General features: G+C 47.8%; 15 non-coding genes across 15 annotated transcripts; all 15 read left to right on the forward strand.

Annotated features, from left to right (window-relative positions):
• The first annotated feature begins 373 nt into the window (after nt 1–373).
• On the forward strand, nt 374–564 carry LOC142726354 (U2 spliceosomal RNA). Its single transcript, XR_012876811.1, has one exon. It is a non-coding gene; the product is annotated as a U2 spliceosomal RNA (small nuclear RNA).
• Nucleotides 565–1,860: 1,296 nt separating this feature from the next.
• LOC142726355 (U2 spliceosomal RNA) lies at nt 1,861–2,051 on the forward strand. Its single transcript, XR_012876812.1, has one exon. It is a non-coding gene; the product is annotated as a U2 spliceosomal RNA (small nuclear RNA).
• Nucleotides 2,052–3,331: 1,280 nt separating this feature from the next.
• On the forward strand, nt 3,332–3,522 carry LOC142726394 (U2 spliceosomal RNA). Its single transcript, XR_012876847.1, has one exon. It is a non-coding gene; the product is annotated as a U2 spliceosomal RNA (small nuclear RNA).
• A 1,284-nt stretch (nt 3,523–4,806) lies between these two features.
• On the forward strand, nt 4,807–4,997 carry LOC142726357 (U2 spliceosomal RNA). Its single transcript, XR_012876813.1, has one exon. It is a non-coding gene; the product is annotated as a U2 spliceosomal RNA (small nuclear RNA).
• A 1,284-nt stretch (nt 4,998–6,281) lies between these two features.
• LOC142726358 (U2 spliceosomal RNA) lies at nt 6,282–6,472 on the forward strand. The gene has a single exon (XR_012876814.1). It is a non-coding gene; the product is annotated as a U2 spliceosomal RNA (small nuclear RNA).
• A 1,292-nt stretch (nt 6,473–7,764) lies between these two features.
• On the forward strand, nt 7,765–7,955 carry LOC142726359 (U2 spliceosomal RNA). Its single transcript, XR_012876815.1, has one exon. It is a non-coding gene; the product is annotated as a U2 spliceosomal RNA (small nuclear RNA).
• Nucleotides 7,956–9,220: 1,265 nt separating this feature from the next.
• Nucleotides 9,221–9,411, forward strand: LOC142726360 (U2 spliceosomal RNA). The gene has a single exon (XR_012876816.1). It is a non-coding gene; the product is annotated as a U2 spliceosomal RNA (small nuclear RNA).
• A 1,288-nt stretch (nt 9,412–10,699) lies between these two features.
• On the forward strand, nt 10,700–10,890 carry LOC142726402 (U2 spliceosomal RNA). Its single transcript, XR_012876854.1, has one exon. It is a non-coding gene; the product is annotated as a U2 spliceosomal RNA (small nuclear RNA).
• Nucleotides 10,891–12,166: 1,276 nt separating this feature from the next.
• LOC142726362 (U2 spliceosomal RNA) lies at nt 12,167–12,357 on the forward strand. The gene has a single exon (XR_012876818.1). It is a non-coding gene; the product is annotated as a U2 spliceosomal RNA (small nuclear RNA).
• A 1,280-nt stretch (nt 12,358–13,637) lies between these two features.
• LOC142726363 (U2 spliceosomal RNA) lies at nt 13,638–13,828 on the forward strand. The gene has a single exon (XR_012876819.1). It is a non-coding gene; the product is annotated as a U2 spliceosomal RNA (small nuclear RNA).
• A 1,289-nt stretch (nt 13,829–15,117) lies between these two features.
• Nucleotides 15,118–15,308, forward strand: LOC142726364 (U2 spliceosomal RNA). Its single transcript, XR_012876820.1, has one exon. It is a non-coding gene; the product is annotated as a U2 spliceosomal RNA (small nuclear RNA).
• A 1,301-nt stretch (nt 15,309–16,609) lies between these two features.
• Nucleotides 16,610–16,800, forward strand: LOC142726365 (U2 spliceosomal RNA). Its single transcript, XR_012876821.1, has one exon. It is a non-coding gene; the product is annotated as a U2 spliceosomal RNA (small nuclear RNA).
• Nucleotides 16,801–18,096: 1,296 nt separating this feature from the next.
• LOC142726366 (U2 spliceosomal RNA) lies at nt 18,097–18,287 on the forward strand. The gene has a single exon (XR_012876822.1). It is a non-coding gene; the product is annotated as a U2 spliceosomal RNA (small nuclear RNA).
• A 1,275-nt stretch (nt 18,288–19,562) lies between these two features.
• Nucleotides 19,563–19,754, forward strand: LOC142726401 (U2 spliceosomal RNA). Its single transcript, XR_012876853.1, has one exon. It is a non-coding gene; the product is annotated as a U2 spliceosomal RNA (small nuclear RNA).
• A 1,288-nt stretch (nt 19,755–21,042) lies between these two features.
• Nucleotides 21,043–21,233, forward strand: LOC142726368 (U2 spliceosomal RNA). The gene has a single exon (XR_012876823.1). It is a non-coding gene; the product is annotated as a U2 spliceosomal RNA (small nuclear RNA).
• The last annotated feature ends 851 nt before the right edge of the window (nt 21,234–22,084 follow it).

A 22,084-nucleotide genomic window follows, 5' to 3' on the forward strand; every position in this document is an offset into this window, starting at 1 on the left:
GGTCAGTGCTGCTCAGCAGGCAGCACTGGACTGGACTGGATTACAGCTGATACAAGGTGTGAAGGAACAAGGGGTGGCTGTGGGCATGCACTTGCTGCCGCTGCCAGTGTTTATCTGCACGGCAGCAGGGCTTTTGGGCGTTGCCAGGAAGGCGTTTTTATGTAGATTCCTCCTCTTTCAGCACTGCATTGTGGTGCAAGCAAAAGAAGCAAATCCTGTCTGGCTTCCTCTCCGGCCTTTATTCACCTCCCGTGTAGCTGTGAGTGTGTGAGCCTGCAGGGCCCCATGGAATTGCCTAGAAGTAGGCTGAATCGCTGCAAGGGCTGAACAGCAGTATCGGGCAGGCTCGGGCAACGCGCGGCCCGTTCGGGTTATCGCTTCTCGGCCTTTTGGCTAAGATCAAGTGTAGTATCTGTTCTTATCAGTTTAATATCTGATACGTCCCCTATCTGGGGACCATATATTAAATGGATTTTTAGAACAGGGAGATGGAAATAGAGCTTGCTCTGTCCACTCCACGCATTGACCTGGTATTGCAGTATTTCCAGGACCGGTGCACCCTTTCCTTATGTGTTGACTAAAAGCAGATTCCAAAAGTGTTTTTTGTCTTTGCTATTGTTTCTGTCTTTCTGAAGGGATCTCCCCTTTTAATCCCATTATTTCAACACCTGTTGGACAATGCATGAGTGATAATGAGCTCATTGATTAAATGCAATTAATGAATAGATTGCCACCTCTTGTTGTGTGTCGTCTGTGTTTCTGTGTTTCCGGCATTTCACATTGGAACACCTCATTCACCTTCCTTGTCTTCTCTCCGCCCTCCCTTTTAGGTAAGTTAAAGAGCTGCACCTGAGCCAGCCACTGATTGATTGATTGATTGATTGATTGATTGATTGATTGATTGATTGATTGATTGATTGATGCAGCACAACAGTCAAATAGTGGAGTGGAGTAGGGGAACAGCAAACAGCCAATAAAGCAGCCCGCCCGCTCGCCTGCCCGCCACAATGGACCTACCTGTGTACACTAGATGGATGTGATGGAATGTACTGTCGTCCCTACATTTCAAGAAGAAGTAAGAATTGCAGTTGCAACAAAGCCTTGCTTGCCTACAAAGAGAGCAGCAATTTGGATTTGTTACTATGTTACCTAGAAGAATAACAAACTGTGCAAGGATGGAGGTTGTAGGAGCAAGGAGAAGTTGTCTGTAAAGTTGGTGGATGCCTATTTTCCATTTTGCAGTCCCTTGTCTCCCTCTTGTGGCCTCCTGGAGGCAACTAGCTGTGCAAAAAAAAGACAGCCTGGCGGCCGGCTGTTGCAGTGTTGCCCTCTCAGGCAACACTGAGTGACTGACTGAGCCTCACCGTCTTATATAAAGTTCAGACGGAACTTTGCACGTGTCATAGTGGAGCCCTCAGGATTCCAGAGCCAGCTTTCTGACATCATAATGGGGCCTCAGAGATAAAAGCCTGGGCCCAGGCAGTGTTGGTCAGTGCTGCTCAGCAGGCAGCACTGGACTGGACTGGATTACAGCTGATACAAGGTGTGAAGGAACAAGGGGTGGCTGTGGGCATGCACTTGCTGCCGCTGCCAGTGTTTATCTGCATGGCAGCAGGGCATTTGGGCGTTGCCAGGAAGGCGTTTTTATGTAGATTCCTCCTCTTTCAGCACTGCATTGTGGTGCAAGCAAAAGAAGCAAATCCTGTCTGGCTTCCTCTCCGGCCTTTATTCACCTCCCGTGTAGCTGTGAGTGTGTGAGCCTGCAGGGCCCCATGGAATTGCCTAGAAGTAGGCTGAATCGCTGCAAGGGCTGAACAGCAGTATCGGGCAGGCTCGGGCAACGCGCGGCCCGTTCGGGTTATCGCTTCTCGGCCTTTTGGCTAAGATCAAGTGTAGTATCTGTTCTTATCAGTTTAATATCTGATACGTCCCCTATCTGGGGACCATATATTAAATGGATTTTTAGAACAGGGAGATGGAAATAGAGCTTGCTCTGTCCACTCCACGCATTGACCTGGTATTGCAGTATTTCCAGGACCGGTGCACCCTTTCCTTATGTGTTGACTAAAAGCAGATTCCAAAAGTGTTTTTTGTCTTTGCTATTGTTTCTGTCTTTCTGAAGGGATCTCCCCTTTTAATCCCATTATTTCAACACCTGTTGGACAATGCATGAGTGATAATGAGCTCATTGATTAAATGCAATTAATGAATAGATTGCCACCTCTTGTTGTGTGTCGTCTGTGTTTCTGTGTTTCCGGCATTTCACATTGGAACACCTCATTCACCTTCCTTGTCTTCTCTCCGCCCTCCCTTTTAGGTAAGTTAAAGAGCTGCACCTGAGCCAGCCACTGATTGATTGATTGATTGATTGATTGATTGATTGATTGATTGATGCAGCACAACAGTCAAATAGTGGAGTGGAGTAGGGGAACAGCAAACAGCCAATAAAGCAGCCCGCCCGCTCGCCTGCCCGCCACAATGGACCTACCTGTGTACACTAGATGGATGTGATGGAATGTACTGTCGTCCCTACATTTCAAGAAGAAGTAAGAATTGCAGTTGCAACAAAGCCTTGCTTGCCTACAAAGAGAGCAGCAATTTGGATTTGTTACTATGTTACCTAGAAGAATAACAAACTGTGCAAGGATGGAGGTTGTAGGAGCAAGGAGAAGTTGTCTGTAAAGTTGGTGGATGCCTATTTTCCATTTTGCAGTCCCTTGTCTCCCTCTTGTGGCCTCCTGGAGGCAACTAGCTGTGCAAAAAAAAGACAGCCTGGCGGCCGGCTGTTGCAGTGTTGCCCTCTCAGGCAACACTGAGTGACTGACTGAGCCTCACCGTCTTATATAAAGTTCAGACGGAACTTTGCACGTGTCATAGTGGAGCCCTCAGGATTCCAGAGCCAGCTTTCTGACATCATAATGGGGCCTCAGAGATAAAAGCCTGGGCCCAGGCAGTGTTGGTCAGTGCTGCTCAGCAGGCAGCACTGGACTGGACTGGATTACAGCTGATACAAGGTGTGAAGGAACAAGGGGTGGCTGTGGGCATGCACTTGCTGCCGCTGCCAGTGTTTATCTGCATGGCAGCAGGGCATTTGGGCGTTGCCAGGAAGGCGTTTTTATGTAGATTCCTCCTCTTTCAGCACTGCATTGTGGTGCAAGCAAAAGAAGCAAATCCTGTCTGGCTTCCTCTCCGGCCTTTATTCACCTCCCGTGTAGCTGTGAGTGTGTGAGCCTGCAGGGCCCCATGGAATTGCCTAGAAGTAGGCTGAATCGCTGCAAGGGCTGAACAGCAGTATCGGGCAGGCTCGGGCAACGCGCGGCCCGTTCGGGTTATCGCTTCTCGGCCTTTTGGCTAAGATCAAGTGTAGTATCTGTTCTTATCAGTTTAATATCTGATACGTCCCCTATCTGGGGACCATATATTAAATGGATTTTTAGAACAGGGAGATGGAAATAGAGCTTGCTCTGTCCACTCCACGCATTGACCTGGTATTGCAGTATTTCCAGGACCGGTGCACCTTTTCCTTATGTGTTGACTAAAAGCAGATTCCAAAAGTGTTTTTTGTCTTTGCTATTGTTTCTGTCTTTCTGAAGGGATCTCCCCTTTTAATCCCATTATTTCAACACCTGTTGGACAATGCATGAGTGATAATGAGCTCATTGATTAAATGCAATTAATGAATAGATTGCCACCTCTTGTTGTGTGTCGTCTGTGTTTCTGTGTTTCCGGCATTTCACATTGGAACACCTCATTCACCTTCCTTGTCTTCTCTCCGCCCTCCCTTTTAGGTAAGTTAAAGAGCTGCACCTGAGCCAGCCACTGATTGATTGATTGATTGATTGATTGATTGATTGATTGATTGATTGATGCAGCACAACAGTCAAATAGTAGAGTGGAGTAGGGGAACAGCAAACAGCCAATAAAGCAGCCCGCCCGCTCGCCTGCCCGCCACAATGGACCTACCTGTGTACACTAGATGGATGTGATGGAATGTACTGTCGTCCCTACATTTCAAGAAGAAGTAAGAATTGCAGTTGCAACAAAGCCTTGCTTGCCTACAAAGAGAGCAGCAATTTGGATTTGTTACTATGTTACCTAGAAGAATAACAAACTGTGCAAGGATGGAGGTTGTAGGAGCAAGGAGAAGTTGTCTGTAAAGTTGGTGGATGCCTATTTTCCATTTTGCAGTCCCTTGTCTCCCTCTTGTGGCCTCCTGGAGGCAACTAGCTGTGCAAAAAAAAGACAGCCTGGCGGCCGGCTGTTGCAGTGTTGCCCTCTCAGGCAACACTGAGTGACTGACTGAGCCTCACCGTCTTATATAAAGTTCAGACGGAACTTTGCACGTGTCATAGTGGAGCCCTCAGGATTCCAGAGCCAGCTTTCTGACATCATAATGGGGCCTCAGAGATAAAAGCCTGGGCCCAGGCAGTGTTGGTCAGTGCTGCTCAGCAGGCAGCACTGGACTGGACTGGATTACAGCTGATACAAGGTGTGAAGGAACAAGGGGTGGCTGTGGGCATGCACTTGCTGCCGCTGCCAGTGTTTATCTGCATGGCAGCAGGGCATTTGGGCGTTGCCAGGAAGGCGTTTTTATGTAGATTCCTCCTCTTTCAGCACTGCATTGTGGTGCAAGCAAAAGAAGCAAATCCTGTCTGGCTTCCTCTCCGGCCTTTATTCACCTCCCGTGTAGCTGTGAGTGTGTGAGCCTGCAGGGCCCCATGGAATTGCCTAGAAGTAGGCTGAATCGCTGCAAGGGCTGAACAGCAGTATCGGGCAGGCTCGGGCAACGCGCGGCCCGTTCGGGTTATCGCTTCTCGGCCTTTTGGCTAAGATCAAGTGTAGTATCTGTTCTTATCAGTTTAATATCTGATACGTCCCCTATCTGGGGACCATATATTAAATGGATTTTTAGAACAGGGAGATGGAAATAGAGCTTGCTCTGTCCACTCCACGCATTGACCTGGTATTGCAGTATTTCCAGGACCGGTGCACCCTTTCCTTATGTGTTGACTAAAAGCAGATTCCAAAAGTGTTTTTTGTCTTTGCTATTGTTTCTGTCTTTCTGAAGGGATCTCCCCTTTTAATCCCATTATTTCAACACCTGTTGGACAATGCATGAGTGATAATGAGCTCATTGATTAAATGCAATTAATGAATAGATTGCCACCTCTTGTTGTGTGTCGTCTGTGTTTCTGTGTTTCCGGCATTTCACATTGGAACACCTCATTCACCTTCCTTGTCTTCTCTCCGCCCTCCCTTTTAGGTAAGTTAAAGAGCTGCACCTGAGCCAGCCACTGATTGATTGATTGATTGATTGATTGATTGATTGATTGATTGATTGATGCAGCACAACAGTCAAATAGTGGAGTGGAGTAGGGGAACAGCAAACAGCCAATAAAGCAGCCCGCCCGCTCGCCTGCCCGCCACAATGGACCTACCTGTGTACACTAGATGGATGTGATGGAATGTACTGTCGTCCCTACATTTCAAGAAGAAGTAAGAATTGCAGTTGCAACAAAGCCTTGCTTGCCTACAAAGAGAGCAGCAATTTGGATTTGTTACTATGTTACCTAGAAGAATAACAAACTGTGCAAGGATGGAGGTTGTAGGAGCAAGGAGAAGTTGTCTGTAAAGTTGGTGGATGCCTATTTTCCATTTTGCAGTCCCTTGTCTCCCTCTTGTGGCCTCCTGGAGGCAACTAGCTGTGCAAAAAAAAGACAGCCTGGCGGCCGGCTGTTGCAGTGTTGCCCTCTCAGGCAACACTGAGTGACTGACTGAGCCTCACCGTCTTATATAAAGTTCAGACGGAACTTTGCACGTGTCATAGTGGAGCCCTCAGGATTCCAGAGCCAGCTTTCTGACATCATAATGGGGCCTCAGAGATAAAAGCCTGGGCCCAGGCAGTGTTGGTCAGTGCTGCTCAGCAGGCAGCACTGGACTGGACTGGATTACAGCTGATACAAGGTGTGAAGGAACAAGGGGTGGCTGTGGGCATGCACTTGCTGCCGCTGCCAGTGTTTATCTGCATGGCAGCAGGGCATTTGGGCGTTGCCAGGAAGGCATTTTTATGTAGATTCCTCCTCTTTCAGCACTGCATTGTGGTGCAAGCAAAAGAAGCAAATCCTGTCTGGCTTCCTCTCCGGCCTTTATTCACCTCCCGTGTAGCTGTGAGTGTGTGAGCCTGCAGGGCCCCATGGAATTGCCTAGAAGTAGGCTGAATCGCTGCAAGGGCTGAACAGCAGTATCGGGCAGGCTCGGGCAACGCGCGGCCCGTTCGGGTTATCGCTTCTCGGCCTTTTGGCTAAGATCAAGTGTAGTATCTGTTCTTATCAGTTTAATATCTGATACGTCCCCTATCTGGGGACCATATATTAAATGGATTTTTAGAACAGGGAGATGGAAATAGAGCTTGCTCTGTCCACTCCACGCATTGACCTGGTATTGCAGTATTTCCAGGACCGGTGCACCCTTTCCTTATGTGTTGACTAAAAGCAGATTCCAAAAGTGTTTTTTGTCTTTGCTATTGTTTCTGTCTTTCTGAAGGGATCTCCCCTTTTAATCCCATTATTTCAACACCTGTTGGACAATGCATGAGTGATAATGAGCTCATTGATTAAATGCAATTAATGAATAGATTGCCACCTCTTGTTGTGTGTCGTCTGTGTTTCTGTGTTTCCGGCATTTCACATTGGAACACCTCATTCACCTTCCTTGTCTTCTCTCCGCCCTCCCTTTTAGGTAAGTTAAAGAGCTGCACCTGAGCCAGCCACTGATTGATTGATTGATTGATTGATTGATTGATTGATTGATTGATTGATTGATTGATGCAGCACAACAGTCAAATAGTGGAGTGGAGTAGGGGAACAGCAAACAGCCAATAAAGCAGCCCGCCCGCTCGCCTGCCCGCCACAATGGACCTACCTGTGTACACTAGATGGATGTGATGGAATGTACTGTCGTCCCTACATTTCAAGAAGAAGTAAGAATTGCAGTTGCAACAAAGCCTTGCTTGCCTACAAAGAGAGCAGCAATTTGGATTTGTTACTATGTTACCTAGAAGAATAACAAACTGTGCAAGGATGGAGGTTGTAGGAGCAAGGAGAAGTTGTCTGTAAAGTTGGTGGATGCCTATTTTCCATTTTGCAGTCCCTTGTCTCCCTCTTGTGGCCTCCTGGAGGCAACTAGCTGTGCAAAAAAAAGACAGCCTGGCGGCCGGCTGTTGCAGTGTTGCCCTCTCAGGCAACACTGAGTGACTGACTGAGCCTCACCGTCTTATATAAAGTTCAGACGGAACTTTGCACGTGTCATAGTGGAGCCCTCAGGATTCCAGAGCCAGCTTTCTGACATCATAATGGGGCCTCAGAGATAAAAGCCTGGGCCCAGGCAGTGTTGGTCAGTGCTGCTCAGCAGGCAGCACTGGACTGGACTGGATTACAGCTGATACAAGGTGTGAAGGAACAAGGGGTGGCTGTGGGCATGCACTTGCTGCCGCTGCCAGTGTTTATCTGCATGGCAGCAGGGCATTTGGGCGTTGCCAGGAAGGCGTTTTTATGTAGATTCCTCCTCTTTCAGCACTGCATTGTGGTGCAAGCAAAAGAAGCAAATCCTGTCTGGCTTCCTCTCCGGCCTTTATTCACCTCCCGTGTAGCTGTGAGTGTGTGAGCCTGCAGGGCCCCATGGAATTGCCTAGAAGTAGGCTGAATCGCTGCAAGGGCTGAACAGCAGTATCTGGCAGGCTCGGGCAACGCGCGGCCCGTTCGGGTTATCGCTTCTCGGCCTTTTGGCTAAGATCAAGTGTAGTATCTGTTCTTATCAGTTTAATATCTGATACGTCCCCTATCTGGGGACCATATATTAAATGGATTTTTAGAACAGGGAGATGGAAATAGAGCTTGCTCTGTCCACTCCACGCATTGACCTGGTATTGCAGTATTTCCAGGACCGGTGCACCCTTTCCTTATGTGTTGACTAAAAGCAGATTCCAAAAGTGTTTTTTGTCTTTGCTATTGTTTCTGTCTTTCTGAAGGGATCTCCCCTTTTAATCCCATTATTTCAACACCTGTTGGACAATGCATGAGTGATAATGAGCTCATTGATTAAATGCAATTAATGAATAGATTGCCACCTCTTGTTGTGTGTCGTCTGTGTTTCTGTGTTTCCGGCATTTCACATTGGAACACCTCATTCACCTTCCTTGTCTTCTCTCCGCCCTCCCTTTTAGGTAAGTTAAAGAGCTGCACCTGAGCCAGCCACTGATTGATTGATTGATTGATTGATTGATGCAGCACAACAGTCAAATAGTGGAGTGGAGTAGGGGAACAGCAAACAGCCAATAAAGCAGCCCGCCCGCTCGCCTGCCCGCCACAATGGACCTACCTGTGTACACTAGATGGATGTGATGGAATGTACTGTCGTCCCTACATTTCAAGAAGAAGTAAGAATTGCAGTTGCAACAAAGCCTTGCTTGCCTACAAAGAGAGCAGCAATTTGGATTTGTTACTATGTTACCTAGAAGAATAACAAACTGTGCAAGGATGGAGGTTGTAGGAGCAAGGAGAAGTTGTCTGTAAAGTTGGTGGATGCCTATTTTCCATTTTGCAGTCCCTTGTCTCCCTCTTGTGGCCTCCTGGAGGCAACTAGCTGTGCAAAAAAAAAGACAGCCTGGCGGCCGGCTGTTGCAGTGTTGCCCTCTCAGGCAACACTGAGTGACTGACTGAGCCTCACCGTCTTATATAAAGTTCAGACGGAACTTTGCACGTGTCATAGTGGAGCCCTCAGGATTCCAGAGCCAGCTTTCTGACATCATAATGGGGCCTCAGAGATAAAAGCCTGGGCCCAGGCAGTGTTGGTCAGTGCTGCTCAGCAGGCAGCACTGGACTGGACTGGATTACAGCTGATACAAGGTGTGAAGGAACAAGGGGTGGCTGTGGGCATGCACTTGCTGCCGCTGCCAGTGTTTATCTGCATGGCAGCAGGGCATTTGGGCGTTGCCAGGAAGGCGTTTTTATGTAGATTCCTCCTCTTTCAGCACTGCATTGTGGTGCAAGCAAAAGAAGCAAATCCTGTCTGGCTTCCTCTCCGGCCTTTATTCACCTCCCGTGTAGCTGTGAGTGTGTGAGCCTGCAGGGCCCCATGGAATTGCCTAGAAGTAGGCTGAATCGCTGCAAGGGCTGAACAGCAGTATCGGGCAGGCTCGGGCAACGCGCGGCCCGTTCGGGTTATCGCTTCTCGGCCTTTTGGCTAAGATCAAGTGTAGTATCTGTTCTTATCAGTTTAATATCTGATACGTCCCCTATCTGGGGACCATATATTAAATGGATTTTTAGAACAGGGAGATGGAAATAGAGCTTGCTCTGTCCACTCCACGCATTGACCTGGTATTGCAGTATTTCCAGGACCGGTGCACCCTTTCCTTATGTGTTGACTAAAAGCAGATTCCAAAAGTGTTTTTTGTCTTTGCTATTGTTTCTGTCTTTCTGAAGGGATCTCCCCTTTTAATCCCATTATTTCAACACCTGTTGGACAATGCATGAGTGATAATGAGCTCATTGATTAAATGCAATTAATGAATAGATTGCCACCTCTTGTTGTGTGTCGTCTGTGTTTCTGTGTTTCCGGCATTTCACATTGGAACACCTCATTCACCTTCCTTGTCTTCTCTCCGCCCTCCCTTTTAGGTAAGTTAAAGAGCTGCACCTGAGCCAGCCACTGATTGATTGATTGATTGATTGATTGATTGATTGATTGATTGATTGATTGATGCAGCACAACAGTCAAATAGTGGAGTGGAGTAGGGGAACAGCAAACAGCCAATAAAGCAGCCCGCCCGCTCGCCTGCCCGCCACAATGGACCTACCTGTGTACACTAGATGGATGTGATGGAATGTACTGTCGTCCCTACATTTCAAGAAGAAGTAAGAATTGCAGTTGCAACAAAGCCTTGCTTGCCTACAAAGAGAGCAGCAATTTGGATTTGTTACTATGTTACCTAGAAGAATAACAAACTGTGCAAGGATGGAGGTTGTAGGAGCAAGGAGAAGTTGTCTGTAAAGTTGGTGGATGCCTATTTTCCATTTTGCAGTCCCTTGTCTCCCTCTTGTGGCCTCCTGGAGGCAACTAGCTGTGCAAAAAAAAGACAGCCTGGCGGCCGGCTGTTGCAGTGTTGCCCTCTCAGGCAACACTGAGTGACTGACTGAGCCTCACCGTCTTATATAAAGTTCAGACAGAACTTTGCACGTGTCATAGTGGAGCCCTCAGGATTCCAGAGCCAGCTTTCTGACATCATAATGGGGCCTCAGAGATAAAAGCCTGGGCCCAGGCAGTGTTGGTCAGTGCTGCTCAGCAGGCAGCACTGGACTGGACTGGATTACAGCTGATACAAGGTGTGAAGGAACAAGGGGTGGCTGTGGGCATGCACTTGCTGCCGCTGCCAGTGTTTATCTGCATGGCAGCAGGGCATTTGGGCGTTGCCAGGAAGGCGTTTTTATGTAGATTCCTCCTCTTTCAGCACTGCATTGTGGTGCAAGCAAAAGAAGCAAATCCTGTCTGGCTTCCTCTCCGGCCTTTATTCACCTCCCGTGTAGCTGTGAGTGTGTGAGCCTGCAGGGCCCCATGGAATTGCCTAGAAGTAGGCTGAATCGCTGCAAGGGCTGAACAGCAGTATCGGGCAGGCTCGGGCAACGCGCGGCCCGTTCGGGTTATCGCTTCTCGGCCTTTTGGCTAAAATCAAGTGTAGTATCTGTTCTTATCAGTTTAATATCTGATACGTCCCCTATCTGGGGACCATATATTAAATGGATTTTTAGAACAGGGAGATGGAAATAGAGCTTGCTCTGTCCACTCCACGCATTGACCTGGTATTGCAGTATTTCCAGGACCGGTGCACCCTTTCCTTATGTGTTGACTAAAAGCAGATTCCAAAAGTGTTTTTTGTCTTTGCTATTGTTTCTGTCTTTCTGAAGGGATCTCCCCTTTTAATCCCATTATTTCAACACCTGTTGGACAATGCATGAGTGATAATGAGCTCATTGATTAAATGCAATTAATGAATAGATTGCCACCTCTTGTTGTGTGTCGTCTGTGTTTCTGTGTTTCCGGCATTTCACATTGGAACACCTCATTCACCTTCCTTGTCTTCTCTCCGCCCTCCCTTTTAGGTAAGTTAAAGAGCTGCACCTGAGCCAGCCACTGATTGATTGATTGATTGATTGATTGATTGATTGATTGATGCAGCACAACAGTCAAATAGTGGAGTGGAGTAGGGGAACAGCAAACAGCCAATAAAGCAGCCCGCCCGCTCGCCTGCCCGCCACAATGGACCTACCTGTGTACACTAGATGGATGTGATGGAATGTACTGTCGTCCCTACATTTCAAGAAGAAGTAAGAATTGCAGTTGCAACAAAGCCTTGCTTGCCTACAAAGAGAGCAGCAATTTGGATTTGTTACTATGTTACCTAGAAGAATAACAAACTGTGCAAGGATGGAGGTTGTAGGAGCAAGGAGAAGTTGTCTGTAAAGTTGGTGGATGCCTATTTTCCATTTTGCAGTCCCTTGTCTCCCTCTTGTGGCCTCCTGGAGGCAACTAGCTGTGCAAAAAAAAGACAGCCTGGCGGCCGGCTGTTGCAGTGTTGCCCTCTCAGGCAACACTGAGTGACTGACTGAGCCTCACCGTCTTATATAAAGTTCAGACGGAACTTTGCACGTGTCATAGTGGAGCCCTCAGGATTCCAGAGCCAGCTTTCTGACATCATAATGGGGCCTCAGAGATAAAAGCCTGGGCCCAGGCAGTGTTGGTCAGTGCTGCTCAGCAGGCAGCACTGGACTGGACTGGATTACAGCTGATACAAGGTGTGAAGGAACAAGGGGTGGCTGTGGGCATGCACTTGCTGCCGCTGCCAGTGTTTATCTGCATGGCAGCAGGGCATTTGGGCGTTGCCAGGAAGGCATTTTTATGTAGATTCCTCCTCTTTCAGCACTGCATTGTGGTGCAAGCAAAAGAAGCAAATCCTGTCTGGCTTCCTCTCCGGCCTTTATTCACCTCCCGTGTAGCTGTGAGTGTGTGAGCCTGCAGGGCCCCATGGAATTGCCTAGAAGTAGGCTGAATCGCTGCAAGGGCTGAACAGCAGTATCGGGCAGGCTCGGGCAACGCGCGGCCCGTTCGGGTTATCGCTTCTCGGCCTTTTGGCTAAGATCAAGTGTAGTATCTGTTCTTATCAGTTTAATATCTGATACGTCCCCTATCTGGGGACCATATATTAAATGGATTTTTAGAACAGGGAGATGGAAATAGAGCTTGCTCTGTCCACTCCACGCATTGACCTGGTATTGCAGTATTTCCAGGACCGGTGCACCCTTTCCTTATGTGTTGACTAAAAGCAGATTCCAAAAGTGTTTTTTGTCTTTGCTATTGTTTCTGTCTTTCTGAAGGGATCTCCCCTTTTAATCCCATTATTTCAACACCTGTTGGACAATGCATGAGTGATAATGAGCTCATTGATTAAATGCAATTAATGAATAGATTGCCACCTCTTGTTGTGTGTCGTCTGTGTTTCTGTGTTTCCGGCATTTCACATTGGAACACCTCATTCACCTTCCTTGTCTTCTCTCCGCCCTCCCTTTTAGGTAAGTTAAAGAGCTGCACCTGAGCCAGCCACTGATTGATTGATTGATTGATTGATTGATTGATTGATTGATTGATGCAGCACAACAGTCAAATAGTGGAGTGGAGTAGGGGAACAGCAAACAGCCAATAAAGCAGCCCGCCCGCTCGCCTGCCCGCCACAATGGACCTACCTGTGTACACTAGATGGATGTGATGGAATGTACTGTCGTCCCTACATTTCAAGAAGAAGTAAGAATTGCAGTTGCAACAAAGCCTTGCTTGCCTACAAAGAGAGCAGCAATTTGGATTTGTTACTATGTTACCTAGAAGAATAACAAACTGTGCAAGGATGGAGGTTGTAGGAGCAAGGAGAAGTTGTCTGTAAAGTTGGTGGATGCCTATTTTCCATTTTGCAGTCCCTTGTCTCCCTCTTGTGGCCTCCTGGAGGCAACTAGCTGTGCAAAAAAAAGACAGCCTGGCGGCCGGCTGTTGCAGTGTTGCCCTCTCAGGCAACACTGAGTGACTGACTGAGCCTCACCGTCTTATATAAAGTTCAGACGGAACTTTGCACGTGTCATAGTGGAGCCCTCAGGATTCCAGAGCCAGCTTTCTGACATCATAATGGGGCCTCAGAGATAAAAGCCTGGGCCCAGGCAGTGTTGGTCAGTGCTGCTCAGCAGGCAGCACTGGACTGGACTGGATTACAGCTGATACAAGGTGTGAAGGAACAAGGGGTGGCTGTGGGCATGCACTTGCTGCCGCTGCCAGTGTTTATCTGCATGGCAGCAGGGCATTTGGGCGTTGCCAGGAAGGCGTTTTTATGTAGATTCCTCCTCTTCCAGCACTGCATTGTGGTGCAAGCAAAAGAAGCAAATCCTGTCTGGCTTCCTCTCCGGCCTTTATTCACCTCCCGTGTAGCTGTGAGTGTGTGAGCCTGCAGGGCCCCATGGAATTGCCTAGAAGTAGGCTGAATCGCTGCAAGGGCTGAACAGCAGTATCGGGCAGGCTCGGGCAACGCGCGGCCCGTTCGGGTTATCGCTTCTCGGCCTTTTGGCTAAGATCAAGTGTAGTATCTGTTCTTATCAGTTTAATATCTGATACGTCCCCTATCTGGGGACCATATATTAAATGGATTTTTAGAACAGGGAGATGGAAATAGAGCTTGCTCTGTCCACTCCACGCATTGACCTGGTATTGCAGTATTTCCAGGACCGGTGCACCCTTTCCTTATGTGTTGACTAAAAGCAGATTCCAAAAGTGTTTTTTGTCTTTGCTATTGTTTCTGTCTTTCTGAAGGGATCTCCCCTTTTAATCCCATTATTTCAACACCTGTTGGACAATGCATGAGTGATAATGAGCTCATTGATTAAATGCAATTAATGAATAGATTGCCACCTCTTGTTGTGTGTCGTCTGTGTTTCTGTGTTTCCGGCATTTCACATTGGAACACCTCATTCACCTTCCTTGTCTTCTCTCCGCCCTCCCTTTTAGGTAAGTTAAAGAGCTGCACCTGAGCCAGCCACTGATTGATTGATTGATTGATTGATTGATTGATTGATTGATTGATTGATTGATGCAGCACAACAGTCAAATAGTGGAGTGGAGTAGGGGAACAGCAAACAGCCAATAAAGCAGCCCGCCCGCTCGCCTGCCCGCCACAATGGACCTACCTGTGTACACTAGATGGATGTGATGGAATGTACTGTCGTCCCTACATTTCAAGAAGAAGTAAGAATTGCAGTTGCAACAAAGCCTTGCTTGCCTACAAAGAGAGCAGCAATTTGGATTTGTTACTATGTTACCTAGAAGAATAACAAACTGTGCAAGGATGGAGGTTGTAGGAGCAAGGAGAAGTTGTCTGTAAAGTTGGTGGATGCCTATTTTCCATTTTGCAGTCCCTTGTCTCCCTCTTGTGGCCTCCTGGAGGCAACTAGCTGTGCAAAAAAAAAGACAGCCTGGCGGCCGGCTGTTGCAGTGTTGCCCTCTCAGGCAACACTGAGTGACTGACTGAGCCTCACCGTCTTATATAAAGTTCAGACGGAACTTTGCACGTGTCATAGTGGAGCCCTCAGGATTCCAGAGCCAGCTTTCTGACATCATAATGGGGCCTCAGAGATAAAAGCCTGGGCCCAGGCAGTGTTGGTCAGTGCTGCTCAGCAGGCAGCACTGGACTGGACTGGATTACAGCTGATACAAGGTGTGAAGGAACAAGGGGTGGCTGTGGGCATGCACTTGCTGCCGCTGCCAGTGTTTATCTGCATGGCAGCAGGGCATTTGGGCGTTGCCAGGAAGGCGTTTTTATGTAGATTCCTCCTCTTCCAGCACTGCATTGTGGTGCAAGCAAAAGAAGCAAATCCTGTCTGGCTTCCTCTCCGGCCTTTATTCACCTCCCGTGTAGCTGTGAGTGTGTGAGCCTGCAGGGCCCCATGGAATTGCCTAGAAGTAGGCTGAATCGCTGCAAGGGCTGAACAGCAGTATCGGGCAGGCTCGGGCAACGCGCGGCCCGTTCGGGTTATCGCTTCTCGGCCTTTTGGCTAAGATCAAGTGTAGTATCTGTTCTTATCAGTTTAATATCTGATACGTCCCCTATCTGGGGACCATATATTAAATGGATTTTTAGAACAGGGAGATGGAAATAGAGCTTGCTCTGTCCACTCCACGCATTGACCTGGTATTGCAGTATTTCCAGGACCGGTGCACCCTTTCCTTATGTGTTGACTAAAAGCAGATTCCAAAAGTGTTTTTTGTCTTTGCTATTGTTTCTGTCTTTCTGAAGGGATCTCCCCTTTTAATCCCATTATTTCAACACCTGTTGGACAATGCATGAGTGATAATGAGCTCATTGATTAAATGCAATTAATGAATAGATTGCCACCTCTTGTTGTGTGTCGTCTGTGTTTCTGTGTTTCCGGCATTTCACATTGGAACACCTCATTCACCTTCCTTGTCTTCTCTCCGCCCTCCCTTTTAGGTAAGTTAAAGAGCTGCACCTGAGCCAGCCACTGATTGATTGATTGATTGATTGATTGATTGATTGATTGATTGATTGATTGATTGATTGATTGATGCAGCACAACAGTCAAATAGTGGAGTGGAGTAGGGGAACAGCAAACAGCCAATAAAGCAGCCCGCCCGCTCGCCTGCCCGCCACAATGGACCTACCTGTGTACACTAGATGGATGTGATGGAATGTACTGTCGTCCCTACATTTCAAGAAGAAGTAAGAATTGCAGTTGCAACAAAGCCTTGCTTGCCTACAAAGAGAGCAGCAATTTGGATTTGTTACTATGTTACCTAGAAGAATAACAAACTGTGCAAGGATGGAGGTTGTAGGAGCAAGGAGAAGTTGTCTGTAAAGTTGGTGGATGCCTATTTTCCATTTTGCAGTCCCTTGTCTCCCTCTTGTGGCCTCCTGGAGGCAACTAGCTGTGCAAAAAAAAAGACAGCCTGGCGGCCGGCTGTTGCAGTGTTGCCCTCTCAGGCAACACTGAGTGACTGACTGAGCCTCACCGTCTTATATAAAGTTCAGACGGAACTTTGCACGTGTCATAGTGGAGCCCTCAGGATTCCAGAGCCAGCTTTCTGACATCATAATGGGGCCTCAGAGATAAAAGCCTGGGCCCAGGCAGTGTTGGTCAGTGCTGCTCAGCAGGCAGCACTGGACTGGACTGGATTACAGCTGATACAAGGTGTGAAGGAACAAGGGGTGGCTGTGGGCATGCACTTGCTGCCGCTGCCAGTGTTTATCTGCATGGCAGCAGGGCATTTGGGCGTTGCCAGGAAGGCGTTTTTATGTAGATTCCTCCTCTTCCAGCACTGCATTGTGGTGCAAGCAAAAGAAGCAAATCCTGTCTGGCTTCCTCTCCGGCCTTTATTCACCTCCCGTGTAGCTGTGAGTGTGTGAGCCTGCAGGGCCCCATGGAATTGCCTAGAAGTAGGCTGAATCGCTGCAAGGGCTGAACAGCAGTATCGGGCAGGCTCGGGCAACGCGCGGCCCGTTCGGGTTATCGCTTCTCGGCCTTTTGGCTAAGATCAAGTGTAGTATCTGTTCTTATCAGTTTAATATCTGATACGTCCCCTATCTGGGGACCATATATTAAATGGATTTTTAGAACAGGGAGATGGAAATAGAGCTTGCTCTGTCCACTCCACGCATTGACCTGGTATTGCAGTATTTCCAGGACCGGTGCACCCTTTCCTTATGTGTTGACTAAAAGCAGATTCCAAAAGTGTTTTTTGTCTTTGCTATTGTTTCTGTCTTTCTGAAGGGATCTCCCCTTTTAATCCCATTATTTCAACACCTGTTGGACAATGCATGAGTGATAATGAGCTCATTGATTAAATGCAATTAATGAATAGATTGCCACCTCTTGTTGTGTGTCGTCTGTGTTTCTGTGTTTCCGGCATTTCACATTGGAACACCTCATTCACCTTCCTTGTCTTCTCTCCGCCCTCCCTTTTAGGTAAGTTAAAGAGCTGCACCTGAGCCAGCCACTGATTGATTGATTGATTGATTGATTGATTGATTGATTGATTGATTGATTGATTGATTGATGCAGCACAACAGTCAAATAGTGGAGTGGAGTAGGGGAACAGCAAACAGCCAATAAAGCAGCCCGCCCGCTCGCCTGCCCGCCACAATGGACCTACCTGTGTACACTAGATGGATGTGATGGAATGTACTGTCGTCCCTACATTTCAAGAAGAAGTAAGAATTGCAGTTGCAACAAAGCCTTGCTTGCCTACAAAGAGAGCAGCAATTTGGATTTGTTACTATGTTACCTAGAAGAATAACAAACTGTGCAAGGATGGAGGTTGTAGGAGCAAGGAGAAGTTGTCTGTAAAGTTGGTGGATGCCTATTTTCCATTTTGCAGTCCCTTGTCTCCCTCTTGTGGCCTCCTGGAGGCAACTAGCTGTGCAAAAAAAAGACAGCCTGGCGGCCGGCTGTTGCAGTGTTGCCCTCTCAGGCAACACTGAGTGACTGACTGAGCCTCACCGTCTTATATAAAGTTCAGACGGAACTTTGCACGTGTCATAGTGGAGCCCTCAGGATTCCAGAGCCAGCTTTCTGACATCATAATGGGGCCTCAGAGATAAAAGCCTGGGCCCAGGCAGTGTTGGTCAGTGCTGCTCAGCAGGCAGCACTGGACTGGACTGGATTACAGCTGATACAAGGTGTGAAGGAACAAGGGGTGGCTGTGGGCATGCACTTGCTGCCGCTGCCAGTGTTTATCTGCATGGCAGCAGGGCATTTGGGCGTTGCCAGGAAGGCGTTTTTATGTAGATTCCTCCTCTTTCAGCACTGCATTGTGGTGCAAGCAAAAGAAGCAAATCCTGTCTGGCTTCCTCTCCGGCCTTTATTCACCTCCCGTGTAGCTGTGAGTGTGTGAGCCTGCAGGGCCCCATGGAATTGCCTAGAAGTAGGCTGAATCGCTGCAAGGGCTGAACAGCAGTATCGGGCAGGCTCGGGCAACGCGCGGCCCGTTCGGGTTATCGCTTCTCGGCCTTTTGGCTAAGATCAAGTGTAGTATCTGTTCTTATCAGTTTAATATCTGATACGTCCCCTATCTGGGGACCATATATTAAATGGATTTTTAGAACAGGGAGATGGAAATAGAGCTTGCTCTGTCCACTCCACGCATTGACCTGGTATTGCAGTATTTCCAGGACCGGTGCACCCTTTCCTTATGTGTTGACTAAAAGCAGATTCCAAAAGTGTTTTTTGTCTTTGCTATTGTTTCTGTCTTTCTGAAGGGATCTCCCCTTTTAATCCCATTATTTCAACACCTGTTGGACAATGCATGAGTGATAATGAGCTCATTGATTAAATGCAATTAATGAATAGATTGCCACCTCTTGTTGTGTGTCGTCTGTGTTTCTGTGTTTCCGGCATTTCACATTGGAACACCTCATTCACCTTCCTTGTCTTCTCTCCGCCCTCCCTTTTAGGTAAGTTAAAGAGCTGCACCTGAGCCAGCCACTGATTGATTGATTGATTGATTGATTGATTGATTGATTGATGCAGCACAACAGTCAAATAGTGGAGTGGAGTAGGGGAACAGCAAACAGCCAATAAAGCAGCCCGCCCGCTCGCCTGCCCGCCACAATGGACCTACCTGTGTACACTAGATGGATGTGATGGAATGTACTGTCGTCCCTACATTTCAAGAAGAAGTAAGAATTGCAGTTGCAACAAAGCCTTGCTTGCCTACAAAGAGAGCAGCAATTTGGATTTGTTACTATGTTACCTAGAAGAATAACAAACTGTGCAAGGATGGAGGTTGTAGGAGCAAGGAGAAGTTGTCTGTAAAGTTGGTGGATGCCTATTTTCCATTTTGCAGTCCCTTGTCTCCCTCTTGTGGCCTCCTGGAGGCAACTAGCTGTGCAAAAAAAAGACAGCCTGGCGGCCGGCTGTTGCAGTGTTGCCCTCTCAGGCAACACTGAGTGACTGACTGAGCCTCACCGTCTTATATAAAGTTCAGACGGAACTTTGCACGTGTCATAGTGGAGCCCTCAGGATTCCAGAGCCAGCTTTCTGACATCATAATGGGGCCTCAGAGATAAAAGCCTGGGCCCAGGCAGTGTTGGTCAGTGCTGCTCAGCAGGCAGCACTGGACTGGACTGGATTACAGCTGATACAAGGTGTGAAGGAACAAGGGGTGGCTGTGGGCATGCACTTGCTGCCGCTGCCAGTGTTTATCTGCATGGCAGCAGGGCATTTGGGCGTTGCCAGGAAGGCGTTTTTATGTAGATTCCTCCTCTTTCAGCACTGCATTGTGGTGCAAGCAAAAGAAGCAAATCCTGTCTGGCTTCCTCTCCGGCCTTTATTCACCTCCCGTGTAGCTGTGAGTGTGTGAGCCTGCAGGGCCCATGGAATTGCCTAGAAGTAGGCTGAATCGCTGCAAGGGCTGAACAGCAGTATCGGGCAGGCTCGGGCAACGCGCGGCCCGTTCGGGTTATCGCTTCTCGGCCTTTTGGCTAAGATCAAGTGTAGTATCTGTTCTTATCAGTTTAATATCTGATACGTCCCCTATCTGGGGACCATATATTAAATGGATTTTTAGAACAGGGAGATGGAAATAGAGCTTGCTCTGTCCACTCCACGCATTGACCTGGTATTGCAGTATTTCCAGGACCCGGTGCACCCTTTCCTTATGTGTTGACTAAAAGCAGATTCCAAAAGTGTTTTTTGTCTTTGCTATTGTTTCTGTCTTTCTGAAGGGATCTCCCCTTTTAATCCCATTATTTCAACACCTGTTGGACAATGCATGAGTGATAATGAGCTCATTGATTAAATGCAATTAATGAATAGATTGCCACCTCTTGTTGTGTGTCGTCTGTGTTTCTGTGTTTCCGGCATTTCACATTGGAACACCTCATTCACCTTCCTTGTCTTCTCTCCGCCCTCCCTTTTAGGTAAGTTAAAGAGCTGCACCTGAGCCAGCCACTGATTGATTGATTGATTGATTGATTGATTGATTGATTGATTGATTGATTGATGCAGCACAACAGTCAAATAGTGGAGTGGAGTAGGGGAACAGCAAACAGCCAATAAAGCAGCCCGCCCGCTCGCCTGCCCGCCACAATGGACCTACCTGTGTACACTAGATGGATGTGATGGAATGTACTGTCGTCCCTACATTTCAAGAAGAAGTAAGAATTGCAGTTGCAACAAAGCCTTGCTTGCCTACAAAGAGAGCAGCAATTTGGATTTGTTACTATGTTACCTAGAAGAATAACAAACTGTGCAAGGATGGAGGTTGTAGGAGCAAGGAGAAGTTGTCTGTAAAGTTGGTGGATGCCTATTTTCCATTTTGCAGTCCCTTGTCTCCCTCTTGTGGCCTCCTGGAGGCAACTAGCTGTGCAAAAAAAAGACAGCCTGGCGGCCGGCTGTTGCAGTGTTGCCCTCTCAGGCAACACTGAGTGACTGACTGAGCCTCACCGTCTTATATAAAGTTCAGACGGAACTTTGCACGTGTCATAGTGGAGCCCTCAGGATTCCAGAGCCAGCTTTCTGACATCATAATGGGGCCTCAGAGATAAAAGCCTGGGCCCAGGCAGTGTTGGTCAGTGCTGCTCAGCAGGCAGCACTGGACTGGACTGGATTACAGCTGATACAAGGTGTGAAGGAACAAGGGGTGGCTGTGGGCATGCACTTGCTGCCGCTGCCAGTGTTTATCTGCATGGCAGCAGGGCATTTGGGCGTTGCCAGGAAGGCGTTTTTATGTAGATTCCTCCTCTTTCAGCACTGCATTGTGGTGCAAGCAAAAGAAGCAAATCCTGTCTGGCTTCCTCTCCGGCCTTTATTCACCTCCCGTGTAGCTGTGAGTGTGTGAGCCTGCAGGGCCCCATGGAATTGCCTAGAAGTAGGCTGAATCGCTGCAAGGGCTGAACAGCAGTATCGGGCAGGCTCGGGCAACGCGCGGCCCGTTCGGGTTATCGCTTCTCGGCCTTTTGGCTAAGATCAAGTGTAGTATCTGTTCTTATCAGTTTAATATCTGATACGTCCCCTATCTGGGGACCATATATTAAATGGATTTTTAGAACAGGGAGATGGAAATAGAGCTTGCTCTGTCCACTCCACGCATTGACCTGGTATTGCAGTATTTCCAGGACCGGTGCACCCTTTCCTTATGTGTTGACTAAAAGCAGATTCCAAAAGTGTTTTTTGTCTTTGCTATTGTTTCTGTCTTTCTGAAGGGATCTCCCCTTTTAATCCCATTATTTCAACACCTGTTGGACAATGCATGAGTGATAATGAGCTCATTGATTAAATGCAATTAATGAATAGATTGCCACCTCTTGTTGTGTGTCGTCTGTGTTTCTGTGTTTCCGGCATTTCACATTGGAACACCTCATTCACCTTCCTTGTCTTCTCTCCGCCCTCCCTTTTAGGTAAGTTAAAGAGCTGCACCTGAGCCAGCCACTGATTGATTGATTGATTGATTGATTGATTGATTGATTGATTGATTGATTGATTGATGCAGCACAACAGTCAAATAGTGGAGTGGAGTAGGGGAACAGCAAACAGCCAATAAAGCAGCCCGCCCGCTCGCCTGCCCGCCACAATGGACCTACCTGTGTACACTAGATGGATGTGATGGAATGTACTGTCGTCCCTACATTTCAAGAAGAAGTAAGAATTGCAGTTGCAACAAAGCCTTGCTTGCCTACAAAGAGAGCAGCAATTTGGATTTGTTACTATGTTACCTAGAAGAATAACAAACTGTGCAAGGATGGAGGTTGTAGGAGCAAGGAGAAGTTGTCTGTAAAGTTGGTGGATGCCTATTTTCCATTTTGCAGTCCCTTGTCTCCCTCTTGTGGCCTCCTGGAGGCAACTAGCTGTGCAAAAAAAAGACAGCCTGGCGGCCGGCTGTTGCAGTGTTGCCCTCTCAGGCAACACTGAGTGACTGACTGAGCCTCACCGTCTTATATAAAGTTCAGACGGAACTTTGCACGTGTCATAGTGGAGCCCTCAGG

This window comes from Rhinoderma darwinii, unplaced genomic scaffold (assembly GCF_050947455.1).
Source record: "Rhinoderma darwinii isolate aRhiDar2 unplaced genomic scaffold, aRhiDar2.hap1 Scaffold_624, whole genome shotgun sequence".
Classification (NCBI taxonomy): Eukaryota; Metazoa; Chordata; class Amphibia; order Anura; family Rhinodermatidae; genus Rhinoderma; species Rhinoderma darwinii.